We start from the raw sequence: 19,853 nt of genomic DNA, 5'->3' as shown, positions 1-19,853 counted from the left end.
TGTGACTATCACTTTGTATTTTATTCCACTCAAGAAACTGCTGATAAATTGTATCCAGATCTAAGGGCTTTGATTTAAAATTGATCCAGACCAAGCAAGCTTATTCAGGGTTAAGCTCCCAAGATGGCAGGAGGGACAGTACTCATGGCAAGAGTAGTTCAAAGAGCTGGTAATGTTTCTGTCTTCCTGGAAAGCAAATGACACATAAAACCTCTCGTCAAACATCTGACGGTCGTAGGAAAAGGGTTAGATTTTGTTGTCTATGGTCCCACAAGGCAGACATGGGAGAAACAAACACAAACTATACAAGTGGCAATTATACAAATATGTACTCAAAAGCCACAGGAGGAAGACCCCTTATTAGAGACAAGGAAGTAGAGGTTGGTGACCACAGACTGAGGTGGCAATGCAAATGCCGTCAAGACCCAAATGAAGGACTGAATGAAATGACCACTGAGATCTGCGAAGAGAACCAGTGACACACAATTCATATTCCATGACTCATAACAGCATGACTGATCTCCCCCATGAAACAATATCCCCTGTCACTTTCACAGTCCTCTCAAATCAGAAGTGACGTTGGTGCTGCCCAGACAGTCAGTCATGGGGGAGGAAGGGATAGTCAGCCACGTGGGAGGAAGGGAATGCTGTGACTGGAGGCAGCTGGCCTTTACCAGGGCCCTACATGTCCTTTCCCAGATTGCTCCCTCCTTTGAAGTTGTCCCCTTCTAGCATCCATCATCATCTCCCAAGGGACCCCCACAGATCTGTCAACACATCCTTGGAGCAGCCTGCTGGTGTCCTTTCAGGCTGGTGTTCCCAGGCAGGTGTTCCCCAGGAGTCTATCTTTTTCAAGATGAGATATCATAATTAATGAAATAAACAATTTCAATGTTTCTCAATCCATTCAAATGACCTGTTCATGATTGTTTTCACAAGCATGAGTTACTTGCATTTAAAAAAAAAATTTTTTTTAACGTTTATTAATCTTTGAGAGACAAAGAGAGACAGAACATGAGCGTGGAAGGGGTAAAGAGAGGGATACACAGAATTCGAAGCAGGCTCCAGGCTCCGAGCTGTCAGCACAGAGCCCGACGCAGGGCTCGAACTTATGAACTGTGAGATCATGACTTGAGCCAAAGTTGGACGCTTAACCGACTGAGCCACCCAGGTGCCCCTACTTGTGTTTATTTTTAACTGATTTTTCTATTTCAATTAAAATATCTTAACATGTTCTCTCAGTATTATAAATGGAAAATCAGCATCATTCTACCTAAAATAAACACACTGAAACATAACCAATTAAGTTCTAAAGAGACACTGTGACCAGCGGACTCCTGGATTTCAAAGTCTGGACTTGATGAAAAAGAGATGATGGAAAGTTAAAAATTGTATAAAATCATGCTAGCACAAAACTAGCCTTTGAGTTAGGCTGAAGTACCAAAAGAAAATAAATAAATTTATTTATTTATTTATTTATTTATTTATTTATTTATTTATCATGTTTATTTTCATGTTTGTTTATTTTGAGAGAGAGAAAGCATACACACAGGAGACAAGCAGAGAGAGAGTGGGAGAGAGAAATTCCCAAGCAGGCTCCATGCTGACTGTGGAGCCCAAAACAAGTCTTGGTCTCACAATGGTGAAATCATGACCTGAGCTGAAATCGAGAGTCCATTAAGTTAACCTACTGAAACACCCAGATGTCCCTAAAGTACCAAAAGAAACTTTGGAAAAAAATGTGTGCTCTATATTAAGTCTATTATTTAATTATACTTAATCTTGGATTACCCATGTGCACCTCATAGCACATCAGTGGTATCTATCTCATAATGTGAGATACACTAAACTGACCAAAGCTAAAGTCCCCACCTTAGAAGTGACAGGAAACCACAAGCCACTGAAGTTACCAAGGTGGACAAAACTTTAAGGAAAAATAAATTAGAGAATGGGAGACACCCTAGAATATCCACGGAGACATCTTTAATCACCTACATATTAGGCCCCCCACCCCTTGAACTGGAATTTCTAGGCAAGGACAACCATAGTAATAGGCAGGACTCACTTCTTGCCCCCTAATGCAGTTCCCATTCACCCACGCTTCAGGGCAGCAATACAAGGTTGTCCAGTACAAACAGTTCACTCATTCAGTCATCCAAAAAAACAACTGAGCTACTGCTGTGTACCAAGTGCTGTTCTAGGCACCGGGAATGAATGCAACACTGAAAAAACAATTAAGGTTCCTGCCCTGTCCTCCAAATTTACACAGGATTATATGGCGGCAAGATAGTTAGTTAAAAGAAGCCAGGGTTTCTCAACCTCAGTATGATGGATATCTTGGGAAGGATAATTCCTTTTTTGCAGGAGGCGGTCCTGTGCACCGAAACCTGGACTCTAATTGCTAGATATCAGAAGCAACAGTCCCACTTTCCCCCCACTCCCACGCCAGCTGTGACAACCAAAAATGCTCTCTAGACATTACTAATCATCCCCTGAAGGACAAAATCACCGTTGGTTGAAAACCACTGCTCTGAGGCCTTCTTCCCTACATCCGAAATAAGAATGCCACATTACACAACTCTAGGGGGCACCACTCATTTGTACTCTACAAGAAGGTATCCCTCTGAGTTGTGCAACAACTGCACCTGACTCAAAAGGAGTAGCTCTGCTTTACTATGCTATGGGTGAGATAGATGTTCTGTGATATACACTGATTTATAAGTTCAATAAAAAACTAGGATGGGGAATACATATCAAAGTTCTATATTTTCAAAGGTTTTTTTTTTTTCTAAGCTTATTTATTTATTTTCGAGAGAGAGAGTGCATGCAAACAGGGTAGGAGCAGAGGGAGAGGGAGAGAGAGAATCCCAAGAGGCTCCATGCTGTCGGCATAGAGCCCGAAGCAGGGCTTGAACTCATGAACCATGAGATCGTGACCTGAGCTGAAATCAAGAGTTGGACGCTTAACCAACCGAGCCACCCAGGCACCCCAGTTCTACTATATTTTTAAACTGCATTCATGAATACTGCTTCTTTTGTGTTTTCTTCTCTCCATCATGCACACACAGACACAAATGGCTGGAACCCTCTTACTTTGTTTAAGGTATCTTTGGTTCTAAGCAGAAGCCTAAAGAAAGCAAAGGCATAAAAGCATTACTGATGAATGCTGTTGTACAGTTCTAGATAATTCACCATTCTTTTGGAAACGAGAATGTGAATCCCAAGAATTTTGCAAGCCGTGAGTGTGTCAGTAGACAAGGAAGAAGTATCCTTGATCCATAGACCCCTTCTGCTTTTTGACAGTCTAACAGACTCATGCTTCTCAATGCTGGTTGTCCAAAAGAATCACAGGTATAAGTTGAAAAGAGCAACCGCCACCACCACCAAAATAGCTATCTGGGCTCTATGTACAGTTTTGGATTATCATCCCAGAGAACCTGAGATCTAGAGAATTCCACAGGTAATTACTATGGGCAGTCAAAGGTGAGAACTATAGCTCTAAGTTGTCGAGAAACACTGGGGAAAAAACAAGGCAAGAAAATAAGGCCTGTAGTATATGTAGGATCCATTTATCTCTGCATTTCCCAAATCTCAGATAATGAGTTCCTTCTGCCAAGCATTGATACTTGCCCCAAATAAATGAAAACCCTATAGACTTATTCCAGACAGTATACCAACACAGTTTAGTGTGTATGTGTGTGTGCACATACACAAACACACATACCACCAATCACCAAACACCAAGATGGTATGGTGCTCATCTGTGCTTCTCTGTGACCTAGAAGTTACTGAATTCCCAGGGTCATTTGAATGACCCCACATTGAAAATCAATGTGATATGAACCATGATCACTTAAAATGTCTGGAAAAAAGTTTTTATAATCACATGAAACTCTAGGAAATCTTCCATGTTGCCTTTGAATCATAACAGCTGGAACTCTAGCCTTTTCAGGGGATAAAGAAAGAAATGTTTAAACTACACACAAGTAACTAAGTCAAAACGGATAGCTCAAAATAGCCTTTCTTTCCCCCAAGAAAACAACTGCTTTTTGAGACTATAATTATAGTAGGAAGCCAGTGAGGAGGTTAAGAATGAGAGGGTCTAGGAATAACATTCTGAAAGAAAAATTAAATCCTACTAAAATTTCACTGGGCAGAAATGGGCTCCAAAGGAAGACCCAGTGTAGCTGGAGATAGCTGTGGGCAAATCTTGGTGCATGAGCAGAAAGAAGGGCAGAAACAAGTGAAAATACAAGTCGAACTTCTCTGCGTGGTTTACACATCCCTGCATGGTCTGGTGCCCGCCACCTTCTCACGAATCTCCTTCCAGCTACCTGTGTTCCAGCTACAACTGTCATCTTTAAGATCCTAGACAATGTCTGGCTCTTCCTCCACTCAAACTTCAGCTAAACTTCTCCCAGCTCTGACAGCTCTCAGCCCACTTCTTCTCAGAGAGGCCTCCTCACTAGTTGGGGCAGGGATCTTCACAAGTCATCATAGAAGGTTGGTTTCCCTGAGAAGCAGATTCTGGTCTGTTAATGGGGCAATGGAGATCAAAGCATGGGGAATGGCTAGGAAGGAAGATGAATTAGACAAAGGGAGAAGTGGAGCTGTAATTCAGTATAATTCAGTATAAGGAGCTGTAATTCAGTATAAGGAGCTGTAATTCAGTATAACTCCTTATAGGGAGTTCTGGAGTGGGCATGATTCTTAGAGCTGTCCTGAGTTGGGCCTTTTCCCTCCACATCAGGCCTTAGATGTGGGCTGCCCTAGAAAGAAAACATGACCTTGAGCAAGGGAGTACTCTTTTTAGCTGAGGCAACCCTAATGGGTTGGGAGGGGACACACGAGGGCTGATTGCTGGCAGCACTCCAAGCAGGATGGAGACCAACTGGACCTCAAAGATTGAGTGGGGAAGGGCCTTACAAAATCCACCACTGTGACTTTACCTCACGGTCCCTCCATCTTTTCATGTGTAAAATGGGGATGATACTAACAATCTCAAAAGGTATACAATATCTAATATGATAACTGCCTCAATGTAAAGTTCTGAAAAAATGTTAAGTTTGCATCTTTACCTAGTCTATTCAGGAAAGGATATGGATGCAATTTTGATCAGGGAGCAAACTACTCCCTACTAGGGAAAAAACATTGGGAAACCTACTAGGTGTTAGGGATTTTCTAATATCTGAGAAGTGTCACAAGTTCTTGTGCAAATAGAGCTTACATTTTAGTCATGGGAAGAGAGAAAATAGTATGTAAATCAATAAGTAATAGGACACTGTTGGGAGTAATAAAAGTTAACCAAAGGATGAAGAAATGTGTTTCTTAAAATACTGTATTATCAGATTCCATTAGTGGTTCACAAAAATCCAAAACAAACTAACTTAATTAAGTGGAATTTATTGGCCCAGAAACAAAAACTATAGAAAAGACAGAAAGAGAACTAACCCAGGGACCTCACCAGATTCAGGAATCCAAACACCATCAAGGCTGTCTTGCTTTACCCTTATTTCTGTCTTACTTGTTTGCAACATCATTTGTTGAGACCAGCCTGTCATTCCAGCTTGAGTTCAATAAATCCCTAGTGGAAAACTTTTCATGACCAAACTTACCTTACCTGTTCCACCTCTAAAACTATGGTGCTATGGGAACACTGACTGCTTCATGATTTGATATGTATATACCCTTAAGGCCAGGGCAATAAAAGTAATGTTAGTAATAACTGTAGAGCTTTTACCATGTGTAACATACAATACAGTTGAATAATTTTATCTATTGAAAAACTAAGTACTATCTCCTCTTTACTGATGAGAAAACTAAGGTTCAAGGAGATTAACTTGCAAGAGCACACATTAATAATAAGTACTGAAGGTCAAATTCAAGCCCACTTAAATCAGATCTCCAAACCACACACTCATAACTACTAGATAATTAGGCCATACTAATGGTGGTTATTATTATATAGTTATATCATAATAAGTATAATTATTTCCTTACCTTAATTAATCCATGCTAATCGGTCTTCCATCCAATATGAAGGCATGATAATTGGACACTCACAAATGAAAAGCATAGCCATACAGAGGCTGACTAAATGGGAAACATTGTAAGAAAAAATAGCAAGGGAAATCAACGTGAAATACTATTTAACGCTACAATCATTGAGGCCAATCAGATAATGAATAACCAATTTAACCAGATCTAATTCATGTTGGGGTTTGCATGCTTCCATTCATTTGAGTGGGGTCTATAGTACATTTGAAAATTAGTGAGGCACTGTGAAATGTGTACTAATCCAAAAATTTGTTAATAGACTTAAGATGTAATTCTTATTTGGGGCATCTGGGTGGCTCAATTGGTTAGGTGTCCAACTTCGACTCAGGTCATGATCTCATGGTACGTGGGTTTGAGCCTCGCATCGGGCTCTGTGCTGACAGCTCAGAGCCTGGAGCCTGCTTCTGATTCTGTCTCCGTCTCTCTCTGCCACTCCCCCGCTCATGATCTGTCTCTCTCTCAAAAATAAGTAAACATAAAAAAATTTTTTTAATAAAAAAAAGATGTAATTCTCATTCAATAAATATGCAGTTAACCTTGAATGAGCCAACACCTCAATTTTCTAACCTATAATATAGGGACAGTAGCACTGGGAGCTACCTATGTAATGGATTTAACACGCATCCCCCAAACGTAAAGATACAAATAAACATGAAAGCATTTAGACTTTCTATCATGCAAAACATGGCAGTGAGGTTTTAAAATATCAAATAGAAAAAATATGTATCTGTAATCTTTCTTATATTTGTGACACTATAAAAAAGAGTAAATGTCAGCAAACCACAATCAAAAGTAAATTTTGTAAAGTTGCAACAAAACTTAAGTGAAGCATAAAGCAGATGCCCCAACCAAACAAAATATTTACACATTTGAATAATTAACAAAGTATAAAAGAAATCACTTTCCCTTTTCTAGATTTAGAAATGTTATAAAATTATATTTTGACCAAAATAATCTTAAAAGTATTCCTATGTATTTAATAAAAAAAAAAGAAAGGAAGAAAATATTTTCTAGTGGTCTTCTAGGTGTGGTGGCTGAAAACTTTGGCTTGAAGCCTCATTTTTTATCATTTGATTTTACAGTCCTTGGATTTCAATTTCCAACTCAGCTTGATATTTTTAGTTGGAAAACTAAATTCATTTTAAATAGGACTGTAAAAATGTGACAATTACAAAGGGAATGATTTGAGAAACCAGCCATAATGGGAAATTAAATGTCCCACCGAAACACTTTAAAGGCCTTTTAGCAGAAGAAACGTGCACTATAACGTTTAATCTAAGATAACAGAAACTTCTAAAATGTGTATTACAGAAATGTAAGTAAAGTTGCTAAAAGGTAGAATTGTGTTTCTCTTCAAAGTCTTCTTTCCCTAACCAGCCAGGGTATAGGCTTCCCATAACTGTACTGAAATTTCCAGCTTTAGATTAGTATGGGAAATCATTGGTAGTTAGACCAGGAAATAATCTTGAAACCATTTAATCTAACACCCCCCATTTAATGGAAGTGTGAAGTTAAAACTCAAAGTAACGAAATGATATCCCTAAAATCATAGTGCAAATCTGGGCTAGTCCCTGGGTAAGGATGTTAATGATGATGGTGATGGGGGTTGATGATAATAGTGGTAATGATGGTGATGATGATGATGATGGTGATGGTAGCTAACATTTATTAAAATAATTTTGAGATAAGGATTACGATCAGCAGCTGAGGTTCAGAGAGGTTGACTAATTTGTCCAAAATACTCAACTGAGAAGTTTCCAAATAAGGCCTGGAGCTCAGATTCTTTTGGCATTAAAATCCATTCTTTTCAGCAGTAACAAACATTTAAGCACTGCTCTCGACCCTGTCGCTGGACTGATTCGCCACCACCACTGCCCTCCCCCACCCTAACATAAGTGAAAGCATGTTAATAAACTTCTCTAATGAAATGGATCCTCCTTACTTTCCGTCTTGTCCAGTTTACTTCCCATCTATGATCAGGTACCAATTCTTTCAGAGAAGCCTTCTCTGATCATAGATCAAATCTACCTTTGACTCTCCTTTCTAGCATTTATCAGAGCAGCAATTTTACATGTGTTTGCATGAGAATGTGATTAACATGTGTCCACCCAAATGAACTGTAAGCGTCATGAGGGTAAAACTGTGTTTTACTTTGCTGCTGTATCCTCAGCTCAGTGGCTCTCAACAGTTAAACAAAAGTAATTGTTGGGGCACCTGGGGGGCTCAGTCAGGTGAGCTTCCGACTTGGGCTCAGGTCATGATCTCCTGGTTTGTAAATTTGAGCTCCACATCTGGCTCTCTGCTGTCAGCACAGAGCCCACTTTGGATCCTCTGTTCCCTTCTCCCTCTCTCTGTCTCTCTCTCTCTCTGCCCCTCCCTGGTTCTCTCCCTTTCTCAAATGAATAACTTAAAAACAAGTAATCATTGAATGAATGAATGTTTAATTCCTATAAATGCATGAAGCATCCTATATTAGACAACTGGGAAGTCATTTTTTAAATTAACTTATTTATTCTTGACAGAGAGAGAGATAGAGAGAGTGAGCGGGGGAGGGGCAGAGAGAGAGGAAGAGATACAGTCCCAAGCTGCCTCTGCACTCTTCATCATGAAGCCTGATGCAAGGCTCCACACACGGAGTTCCGTCTCACCAACTGTGAGATCACAGCCTGAGCTGAAACCAAGACTTGGACGTTTAGCTGACTGAGCCACCCACACACCCCGACAACTGGGAAATTACCGATAAGACTTATTTCACTTTCACTGTCAGTTTACAGATGGCACAAGTTTATAATGGTACAAAATACCATAAAGTACAGATCACAAGAGAATAAAATGTATAGGGATATTGTACACAGTTAAGGAACTAGCTACACTCACAATATGTACTGAGACATCAAAAATCATGGAAGAATCCATTAACTGCTTAAAGAGATGTTAACAACTCGCATGTTAACATGGACTAAATCCTGTGACCCAAATTAAATTCAACAGACAATAGTTTCTAAAATACAAAATTATTTACCTGCTGTGTGCAGTTGTGAAGAGAATGTTAATACAGACACGAAAGGGCTACAAAAACAAACAAACAAACAAACAAACAAAAAAAAAAACTACAGCGAAAAAGTACTGCCTGGTGTCATTTTGCAGATAAGTTATTTTAGCCAACAGTGCCATCCACTCACCACTTCAAAAGTAGAACATAAATATACTATTTAAAAAAACAACCCCGCAAGAGTCATTTTCATTTTTCAAATCATGCAAGCTATACTCAAGAAAGGGAGATTATTTTGCATAGTAGGATTTGATGTATTTCTTCATTTCCTTTCCTTCTCTTGATTTCTCTTGCTTTTTTGCCAGGAATGTTGTGGTATATGTAAAGGCACTAATATCTGATCTTTGTGCAGCTTCCTTCCACTGTAAGATCATTTGACAGGCTAAATTAGCCTTTGATCAGAGGCTTTGATTTACTTCTTAATTCCCTTCTTCATCACTAGTCTCTGAAATGTGTCTGCCCCTCTGCCCTCCCCAGTTCAGTTGGTGATGGCAGTGATGTATTTCATTGGTTTGTTTCTTCTCTGGGGCCTCAAATATTTGCAAACGTGTGCAGTTCAATAAAAAATCCTCTTTAGGGGAGATGCCTACGATTTGTGTCAATGTTATAGAGGATATTTTTCCCCAACATGAATTGCCTTGGGGCAAAAACAGCATTTTGTGGAGAAAACACAATTTTCGCTCCTCAGCGGATTTCACTGTAGGTCATTTGTTTGGCTGTGCTACGTAATTTCATGGACATCTTATTTGTGCACTATGTCATGTTGCTACTTGAAAAATCCTTTCAAATAACAATGTAAGGTCCAAGGTGTCCATTTGTTAAAAAGATCACATAAGTTTTCTTGGCGTCTCTTTGTCTTGAATATTTTAATGGTCATTTTACGTCAGCCTTCCCTCTGCAATGACATAGGAACTGTTTTCCTACTGACAAAGGACTCTGCCTTCTGAAATTGCCAAAATAGAAAAAATAAATTAAAGAAATTAGAAAATGGCTGTAAGACTGAACCCAACCCTATTAAAATCTTAAAAATCAACAGACTGGCAGTTACAACAAAAATCTGCAAAGCAATCACAGACCTGGGCTTAAAAATAGAATTTTTCACACAATGCTCATTCTACAATCATTTAAATGATTTTGAGATGCCATTTCCCTAGTGACTTAAAATCTCCCCATAGCACTTTAACAGCATATCAATATATCCTAGCTTCCCTATGGAGCCCTCACTGAGTTTTCATGCCTTGGAGATCATATTTATTTGTGTACATGATTTGAGTGAAAACAAATCCAATAAGACTCCAGTTGAAACAAACGTATTTTTGGCACCTCAATACTGATATTATGTATGCAAATTGGAGGTGGTCCAAAGAACAGCCAAGAGAATGATGAAGGGAATGGAGTGCTTGGCTAAGAAAGAAATGCAAGGCTTCTGAGTGTCCCAGAGTGGGTAAACAACAATAAAGGAACATAACAGCCTATAAATATTTAAAAGGTGTAAACATCAAATATGGATAGGAATGATTAATTCTGGGACAAGGGCATGGAGGTAGTCTTGACGTGCTTATAACCTAGAAAAGAAAGAGGATACTGTTCAGTATCATCACTCTGAAATATGAAACATTAATTATTCACACAAAATATTTAGCAGCCAATGGAATCTTACCACTTTTGATTATCTCATTTCAAAAGACGCTAAAAATTAACAGTTATTCTCAAGAAGAGAACTTTTTCTGAGTAGGTTGATTTTACTTATCTTCCACTTAGGCTTTCTTGAGAGAAATTTCCATTTTGCAAGACACTCAACAATACCTCATGCTTTTACTTCCTAAAGGTCCTGAAATGAGTTAGCCATATACCGATGATAAAACCAGGTCTCAACCAGCTAACAAGGGATATCAGAGAGAGGAGAGTTTAGGGAACATTAAAATTCATCAGAAACCAAGTCTGAGACTAGAAACTCCTAACAAGACTGCCTAGATTACAGAACCTAGAAAAGCAATCCTGGAATTTACCACAGAAGGTGTTCAGGTATCATTTCTCAAGATAACGTTTTCCTCCCTTCATTCTTCCTTTCTTTCTCTCTCTGTCTTTATAGAGCATCCGGTATGTTCTAGGTTCTATGCTCAGTATTAATAACATGAATATATATTTGAACAGCACATTGTCCTCAAAGATGTATTCATAAGACAAATGTGTGAACAATTAATTGCAGTTGAGTTGAGGGCACGTAAACACAGTTTGAACAAGACACAGGGAGGATCAGCCAAGTAACTTGCATTTGTGCAAGGTAATAGGGTTCTCCAGAGAGACACAACCAACAGGATATACAGAAAGAAAGATATAAAGAGATTTGTTATAGGAGTTGGTTCGCATGATATTATGGAAGCTGAGAAATCTCATGATCTGCTGTCTACACACAGGAGAACGAGCAAAGCCAGCGGTGCAATTCAGTGTGATTCCAAAGGCCCAAGAACCAAGAGCCCTGATGACCACGGGCAGAAGATGGGGATTCCAGCTCAAACAGAGAACAAATTCACACTTGCTCTGCATTTTTGTTCTATTCATTCAATGGTCCTCAATGAATTGGATGATGCCCACTCAAACTGGTGAGGTAGATCTTCTTCAGTCAGTCTACCAATTCAAATGCTAATGTCTTCAGGAAACAGACTCACAGACACACCCAGAAATCATGTTTAACTAGCTATCTGGGCATCCCATAGCCCCTGTCAGGTTCTGTCAGGACACAGAAAATGCACCATCACATGCAGTGTATACAGCACACTGCACTGAGATCATTTCTAAAAGGAAAGGTTGTTATATCTTATTCTCTCCAGAATATAGGAGCCAAGCCCTGACATAACTAAACACAGGAGTGGTCTCTGCCAGTGGATCTGGAGGTCATTGGAAAATAATACCTTTATGAAAATGTCACAGGCCAGCAAGGGGAGGCAGCTAGAATCTTCTCTCACATAATAGCACTTTGCTAAGACCTAAATGAAAACAGTACTCTCTCTTACATCCTAGAATATGCAGCCTACTCTTTGATAGAATAGAACCCACCCAGGCCCATAAATCAGTAGAAGGAAGAGAGCAAAGAGTGCGTAGAGATAAGCACCATCAACCAGCCTCAGCAGGTGACCCAAGGTGACACACCATATTTAACAAAGCACATGTTTTTTCGTGACCTTCTGCTACAAAAACATAGTCTCCGTCATTCAACTATTTAAGCCTTCTGTTAGGATATATGGATAATATCATCTTTTGATTAGTTATTCATAGATAATGAGTGAAATGTATAAGTGAACGCATTAATCTGTTATGCCCATACTCAAATTCATAAAATTTCTAACACTTAAATTGTAGCTTGTGCTGTGAACAAAAGGTTAGATAAATTAGGGTATTAAAAAACAGCAAAATTAGTATTCACGTATTATAATCTAACCAGACTATTGGGGATTATTTCACTCCACTTATTTTTTCAAGAGGCTCTTTTGGCTTTTGGGCAAGGGTGCTCCAAATGAAAAATTTTCAAAAGAAATTTAATGCTTACGGGCACCTGGGTGGTGCAGTTAATTAAGCCTCTGGCTCATGATCTCACGGTTCATAAATTCAAGCCCTGGAACGGGCTCTCTGCTGTCAGCAAGGAGCCTGCTTTGGATCCTCTGTCTCCCTCTCTCTCTGCCCCTCCATTGCCTCTCCCCCACCATTCTCTTTCTCTCCCTCAGAAATAAATAAACATTAAAATTTTTTTAAAAAAGAAATTTAACGCTTAAATGTGGAGGGGTGGGTGGAGGATGTCCAAGGACTTTAATTCCATAAACACTTCCTGGAAGATACATAGATGAATTTTTAAAGCACCACGATGTAAACTGATGGCAAGGGAACTGGTTTTGTAAAATTGAATAATTTGATCAGTCATCAAGAAAAACACAAGAAAATGAACCTAACTTAAAAGAAATAAAGGGAAGAGTGCAAATCTAGGAGTGAAGAGTTGTTTTGCAGGTTGCCATCCATTTTCACCATGTCAAAAGACACAGTTGTTAACACATCATCATGAGACCACTACAATTAAGGTTTCTCACAGTAGTGTGATAACAACTTTTTCCAACTGTAATACCTTGGACATTGTATTTCATCCTTTAATCAGAAAAGATTTACCAAAGTTTCTTATAAACTAGAAAATCACTTAGGATGAGACCATACAGTGTTTTGACACAATAAGTGTACCTCATTGCCAACCATCATCAAAGGATTTGACTAATTAGACTTCAGGAAAAGTTTTCTCTAAGAATATGAGTGTATATAGCAAATGCTTTTTAATCTTGTAGGAGGCCTGGAGATTATATGGAACTAGAAACTCTATGCAGTGTAACCCTCTTGGATTAAGCTCCAAAGGAAGGATCTAAACATAGTGGAGGAACAGAACCACTCAAGTGAATGAGACAAAGAGGCCAAATTTATTCAAAGAACACACACACACACACACACACACACATACACGCACATGCACACATGCACATGCACACACACACATGCACACACACGCAATTCCCTCCTAGACTTATTCTTGGAGTAGTCCCTTATTCATTTAGAAAGCCTCTCCTGGTTACCAAGCAGTAAGTATGTTAACAATGACTCAAAGTCACGGTGTTTCATCTGTTACCACACGGTCTTCATTATTTTACAGTTACTAAGATCCCAGTTTACAACCAGCATATAGAAAGACCGCATGCCCCAGATAATATCTTAATCCTTCAGGAGCACATATTACATTGGTAATGAAATGTGCTCTTGAGAAAGTAAGAATAATATTATTCTTTCATTTGTATCATCATGGGAAAAAAATACCATTTTTTTCCCTTAAATCACTTTGTCTTTAAAAACTCATAATGATAGTAATTGTTGACATTTACTGAACAGTATTATGGGCTAACCACAGAGCTAATAAGTGTTATCAAAATAATCCAATTTAACCTGTACCTACAGGCAATCACAGCTATTACTCAAATTCTACGAATCAGGAATTAGAGGTTTAAAAGAGGTAACTAACTTTCCCATAACCACATCGTTGTGTGCCTGGCCCTTGAAAGGGGATTTTTCTCACTCTTCCAAACTTTTTGAAATTAACTACAATTCGGTCTGGTACTGCACAAAGAATGTGAAAAAACTCCAAAGGAGGATTCAGGTCAGATTTCACATTGATCCAAATCCAAGGGACAGTTACTGAAGCTGAAAGCCCTCCAGACCATGAAGGGGTAAGCTCTGTTTGACTGACGAAAATACAGGTTTTCTCACTAAAACTTCAAGCCCCTTAAACAGCTGATCTTCTCAGATCCCAAAGGTGCAATTCATTTTCTATAAAAAGATGACGTTTAGGTAAATACCAGGATGCAACTTTCAAATATGCCAAGAGGTCAGCTAAGGGAAAAATAACTTTTAGTTAAGGGCTTCACCCTTTCAAAAATAAGCCAGCATTTTAATAAAATTTAAAACAACCACCACCACCACCCTCACAGGTACCATACCTGGTCCATGTCCTCCGGCTATACTCTTCTACTATGCATTGCATTAATTAAATGCATTTGAAAATGCATAAAGCAACTAATTAAGTAAAATATTCTTACCAGTAAGCTCAGTTCCCCTTAGTTCCACTACAATATGTCTGCAGTCTTAAGACAGGGTCATTGTTTGCAGTTTACGGCACCTAGAGATAGATTTGAAAGTTATAATTATGGAGATCATTTTCAGCTAAAAATCATTTACATTTATGTTTACCTTTTCCCTGTTACAAAATACTGGTTTAATTTTTCTTTCTCTCCACCCCTCAGAAAAATTCCCAAATGCCTAAACAATAACAATGCTCTGTTGCTATAAAAAGACATCTTGCAGATTCCTGTCTATGAATAAATGAAGCAGAGAGGGCAGACACACAGAAAACAGTCACGTAATTACACTTCTCATTGAAAAAATTATTGACATGTCTTCTCTCACAAATTCAAGTATTTTGCAACAGACCACAATTTGTAGGAATTTCTACTTGGCAGTCCTCCATGAACTGTTTTTCACAATAGCCCCTTGCTTTTGTCTGAGGCTGTGACCAGTATGTCAACATAAAATAGTAGACTAAAGCGAGGAGAGCTCTCTGAGGAAACACTCTCCAGGATTGGAACTCTATGAATTACACAGTTAACATAAGCTTTTAATTCAAGAGACCAGCTTTCACCCAGGTGTGATAACTTCAAGGCTCCCATCTTTTTAAAAATCAACGTAAATAAAAAAAAGTATTTCAACCAATATACACAATCACTTCACTGTTAATTGCTGGATGATTTGACAATTGGTCCCCAATCCCTAAAAGATTGCTTATAAGCCTTTTTATCATGTCCCATGAGTACACCTTGAAAAGCTAAGATTTTCTGTTGAGCATAAGGACAGTCAAAAAAGTTAAAGAACTGGTTTTGCATGCCAGTTGTCAGAGCTTAATAAGCATCATTCAGAAGAGCTAAATTCCATGTAGTAATTCTAACTCATTCTGATAGAAATTACTAAAGATAGTTCTAAAACTACAGTATTTTGGGTCCTAGGAAAAAGAAGAATGGTTAAAATATCTAAGCAATTCACTTGCTTTCTTTGCATTATTTGACAGTATCTTTGGCCTTCTTCCAAAAGCTGTTGCCAAAAAGTTATAAACAGATTGCAAAGCCTCTACAGAGAACTTCACACCAATACAATGAAAAACAACTTCCACCCTGGCAAGTGTAAAAATAGTCCCTACTGCTGTCCAATTGACCAAGTGACACACTGCACAGATTGTGCCCTGTATACTCTTGTTTAGTGACCTCATTTCGATCCCTTTAGGCCTACTCCTGGCACCATTATTATCTGCATTATTATAACACACAGAATTGTTTATGGAAAACTAACAGCGCATAAACAACATTTAATATGGCTCCTAACCAGTGGGTCCTTGGTATGTAACGTTAGAGTATAACTGTGTTTACTAAGTTCTACCAGACTACTGGAAGTTTGACCAAAGTAGAGGAGCAGAGGGAGCCATCCTCATTTTCCTGTGTCCAGAATCTTCTATGCGTCACGATAGTCATTCAATAGGGAAAAGAAGAAATGAAATGTTTGCACACATTGATACCAAATGGGATCTGCTGATTGTCCTGCCCCACTTACTGAGGCTGAACTTAAATGATGGGACATAGGATGTCCTCTCTATTTATCCCAGTGATAAAAAAAAAAAATCACAAATTGGGTATATTCTACGGCCAGAGAGCTGTAGTTCCAATATTACGTCTCTCTGAGACATCACTCCAAAACCCATCCATATCACGCAGGTACTATAGGTGGCTCTTCCCAATGGCTCTCACCTTCTTAACACTGTCAGTGACACCCATGACAACAGGGATCAGTGCCTGCGCTGAATTATCCACACTCTCGCTTAATATTTTCAAGACTATTGTTAGGCATTAGGCATGAGGCTGCAGCTACTGATCAAACTTATTTGTATGCTCACAGCGACAGCACATGCCTGCTGAGCTCTCATCTGCTTCGTTCAACTCTGCTTGAGAAAGCATTCCCATTAATCATGGATATAAGTTCTCTGCAAGTAATCCAGTCAACGTGTGTGTGTGTGTGTGTGTGTGTGTGTGTGTGTGCGTGCGGCATTGGTGTATATAAGGAATTATCTCTTATTATTAGGTCTCCTTTCATTATTTCATATTGTAGGTATAAGAGCTCTAAAATAGGGTACATGGACGATCCTTTAGAATGCAACAATTATATATATATATATACATACACACACACACACACACATATATATACATATATATAACATAAATAAAAATACATATTATATAACATATATTTGAAATAAAATACATATTAAAACATTTATGTTGATATTACAATATCTATATATACATACATAAGTATACATGTTATTTTAAAATCATCTTATTTCTTGTTTTTTAATGTTTATTTATTTATTTAGAGAAAAAGAGACAGAGAGTGTGTGGACAGGGGTCGGGCAGAGAGAGAGAGAATCCCAAGGAGGCTCTGCACTAACAGTGGGGCACAGACCATGAGATCTGAGCCAAAATTGAGAGTCAGATGTTTAACACACTGAGCAACCCAGGTGCCCCTATCTCATTCTTTTTAATTCCTGTTTTCTTAGAGTAACATTTGGCACACTATGTATCTGTATAATTGGGATATACATATATTGGAGGTATAGGCTCAAACATTTTTAAGGGTATACACACAGACACAACAATACAACAGTCTAAGAAAGTGTCTTTCTCATTCTACTTTGATCACATTTACAAGATATATTATCCTTTGACTTTATTTAACCTACAAGCCTTTACCCTTCCTTCCACCATCATTGATACAGATACCAATATCTTATTTTTTTTTATTCTTAGAGGATAGTTGTTTGTTTCTTTTTCCAATGTCCCTACGCTTCCTCTACTTAAGATATTTGGATAAATATACCTACCAAATGCAAAGGGAGGATTGATAGAAATAGTGACAGAAAAATCTAAAGAATTTTGAAGTATATTAAAACAAAATGGGCCTTTGACCCTTATGTTTCCTTTTTACTGGGGAAAGAAAGAAGCATGAATGAAAAAAAACATATGTAGTTTAGGTACATCAAATTAAACTGTACTCACGTGAGGAAACAAAACACAGAAAGGGAGAGAAAGCACCCTAGAGAAGAAACAGAACTTGCTCAAAAGCAAGAGGCGTTAAGGCTGGATGAGGCTGGTCCACTCAGTGAAAAGGATACTTATGGCAGCAGCTGTGAATCAGGTAAACTTGGGTCCACAGGCCTTCCTAATATGAACATCTTGCTGCTCTGACGTTATTTAGTATTAGAAAATAGTACTTTTCATACAATGTGGCCCCTAAAAACCAACCAATAACTTCATCAGGTGCTCAGCAAAAGAAATGGTGATCTCTTCCAGTCGTGGAGTAAAAGTTGGCTGCAGAAGAATTACTCACAGATAATAGGTCACTTTTCTACACGGCACCTTCCTAGCATTAAAAAAAAAAAATTCTTTTTGGAGCGCCTGGGTGTCTCAGTTGGTTAAGTGTCCAACTTTGCCTCAGATCATGACCTCATGGTTTCTGAGTTTGAGCCCTGTCTCAGCCCCAGGCTGAGAGCTCAGAGCCTGGAGCCTCCTTCAGATTCCATGTCTCCCTCTCTGTCTGCCCCTCCCCCACTCATGCTGTCTCTATCTCTCATAAATAAATAAACTTAAAAACAATTACTTTAGAAGGGTGCCTGGGTGGCTCAGTCAGTTGAACATCTGACTCTTGATTTAGGCTCAGGTCATGATGTCACTGTTCTTGACTTCGAGCCCCAAGTCTGGCTCCGTACTGACAATGTGGAGCCTGCTTGGGATTCTCTTTCTCTGCCTCTCTCTCTGCCTCTCCCAAGTTCTTTCTCTCTCTCAAAATAAATAAATAAGATTAAAAGGAGCTTCAGCAGGGGAGAAGGGTAGAAGGAGAAAGAGAGAATCTTAAGTGTGGAGATCAACATGGGTTCGATCTTAGTGGGATCATGACCTGAGCCAAAATCAAGAGTCAGATGCTCAACTGACTGAGCCACCAGGCTCCCCAGCCTCCTAGCGTATGTTTAAGGTGAATTCTCTTTACTCATTGAATTTATAACACATCATATGTAAACTGCAAATGCATTGTAGATAAAATTAACTCAAGGCCAAATGGCTACTCCTGCTAGGTTTCACTCTGTATTTAACACAATGAATCTTGAGTTCAATAAGGGCACATTTTGACTGTTACTGTAATTCTAGCATCACTGCCTGGCACCATACCGAAGGTTAATAAATACATTTTGGATGGATTAATGAACGAATGTATGAAAGCTACACGTATAAGAAGTAGTAGTACTTCACAGTTACTCAAATTGACAGTCACAGGTGTGAATGTCACACACCATTAGAGGAAGTGGTCCCATCCTACTGCCACTGTGCCTATCAAAAGGGACACTGTAACACGGAGGAAAAAGAGACAGAGAAGCTGAAAATAAAGTGAGTGTGTACTTATTCACTGTGTGACCTTAGGCTAATGACATAACCTTTTGGAACACCAACGGTCTCATAGGCAATAAGGGATAATGGTATCTTTCTTGCAGGATAGGTGTGAGGGTAAGGACTGATGTGTATAAACTGCTTAGCTCAGGGCTGGGACCTACAAGGTATCCAGTAACCGGAGGGGCAGCACAGAAGCCCATAACCACCCAGAGGCAGTCAATGAGGCCAGGAGGAGCACTTGATCACGGAGACACCCTTCAAACTCAGCCAACATGAGAAAATCATGTTCCCCCAAATGGTGACATAGGAACATTGACAACTGCTATAGAAGCTGCAAGTGTGAGCAGTTACAGGTCCTACTCTCACAAGACAGAGAAGAATTTCTCTAATAACGTTTTTTGCAAGCTTGTGAGTTCCTTAAGGCCAGAAAAACAACAAGAACAACAACTCTTTTTCCTCCCTGGTACCCAAGCACAGTGGCTGTCAATTGTCAAATACTGGTTGCTTAATAAATGTACAATGAATGAAAATGCCTATTCTATATATTTGTGGGAGGTGTGTGTGTGTGTGTGGGCAGTATATAGATGTATTTGGAATCAAGAGTGACTATTTTTTTGTTTTTTCTTTCTTTTTAAGTACCTAATCTCAATTAATCTTCAAACACTGGGGTTTTTTAC

The 19,853-nt window shown here is 38.9% G+C and overlaps 1 protein-coding gene across 5 annotated transcripts in view; it reads right to left on the bottom strand.

Moving 5' to 3' along the window:
- CHL1 (cell adhesion molecule L1 like) overlaps positions 1 to 19,853 on the bottom strand; it is a 210,131-nt gene that overhangs the window by 138,667 nt on the left and 51,611 nt on the right. For all 5 annotated transcript variants that reach the window (XM_030307262.1, XM_030307255.1, XM_030307261.1 and 2 more), the window contains exon 2: positions 14,731 to 14,810. The gene's annotated coding sequence lies outside the window, so the exon portion shown is untranslated. The remainder of the gene's footprint in view (positions 1 to 14,730; positions 14,811 to 19,853) is intronic.

The sequence above is a fragment of the Lynx canadensis genome, chromosome A2 (assembly GCF_007474595.2).
Source record: "Lynx canadensis isolate LIC74 chromosome A2, mLynCan4.pri.v2, whole genome shotgun sequence".
Classification (NCBI taxonomy): domain Eukaryota; kingdom Metazoa; phylum Chordata; class Mammalia; order Carnivora; family Felidae; genus Lynx; species Lynx canadensis.
The sequence above is the reverse complement of the archived record's forward strand: the minus strand, read 5'-3'. Positions and strand labels throughout refer to the sequence as shown.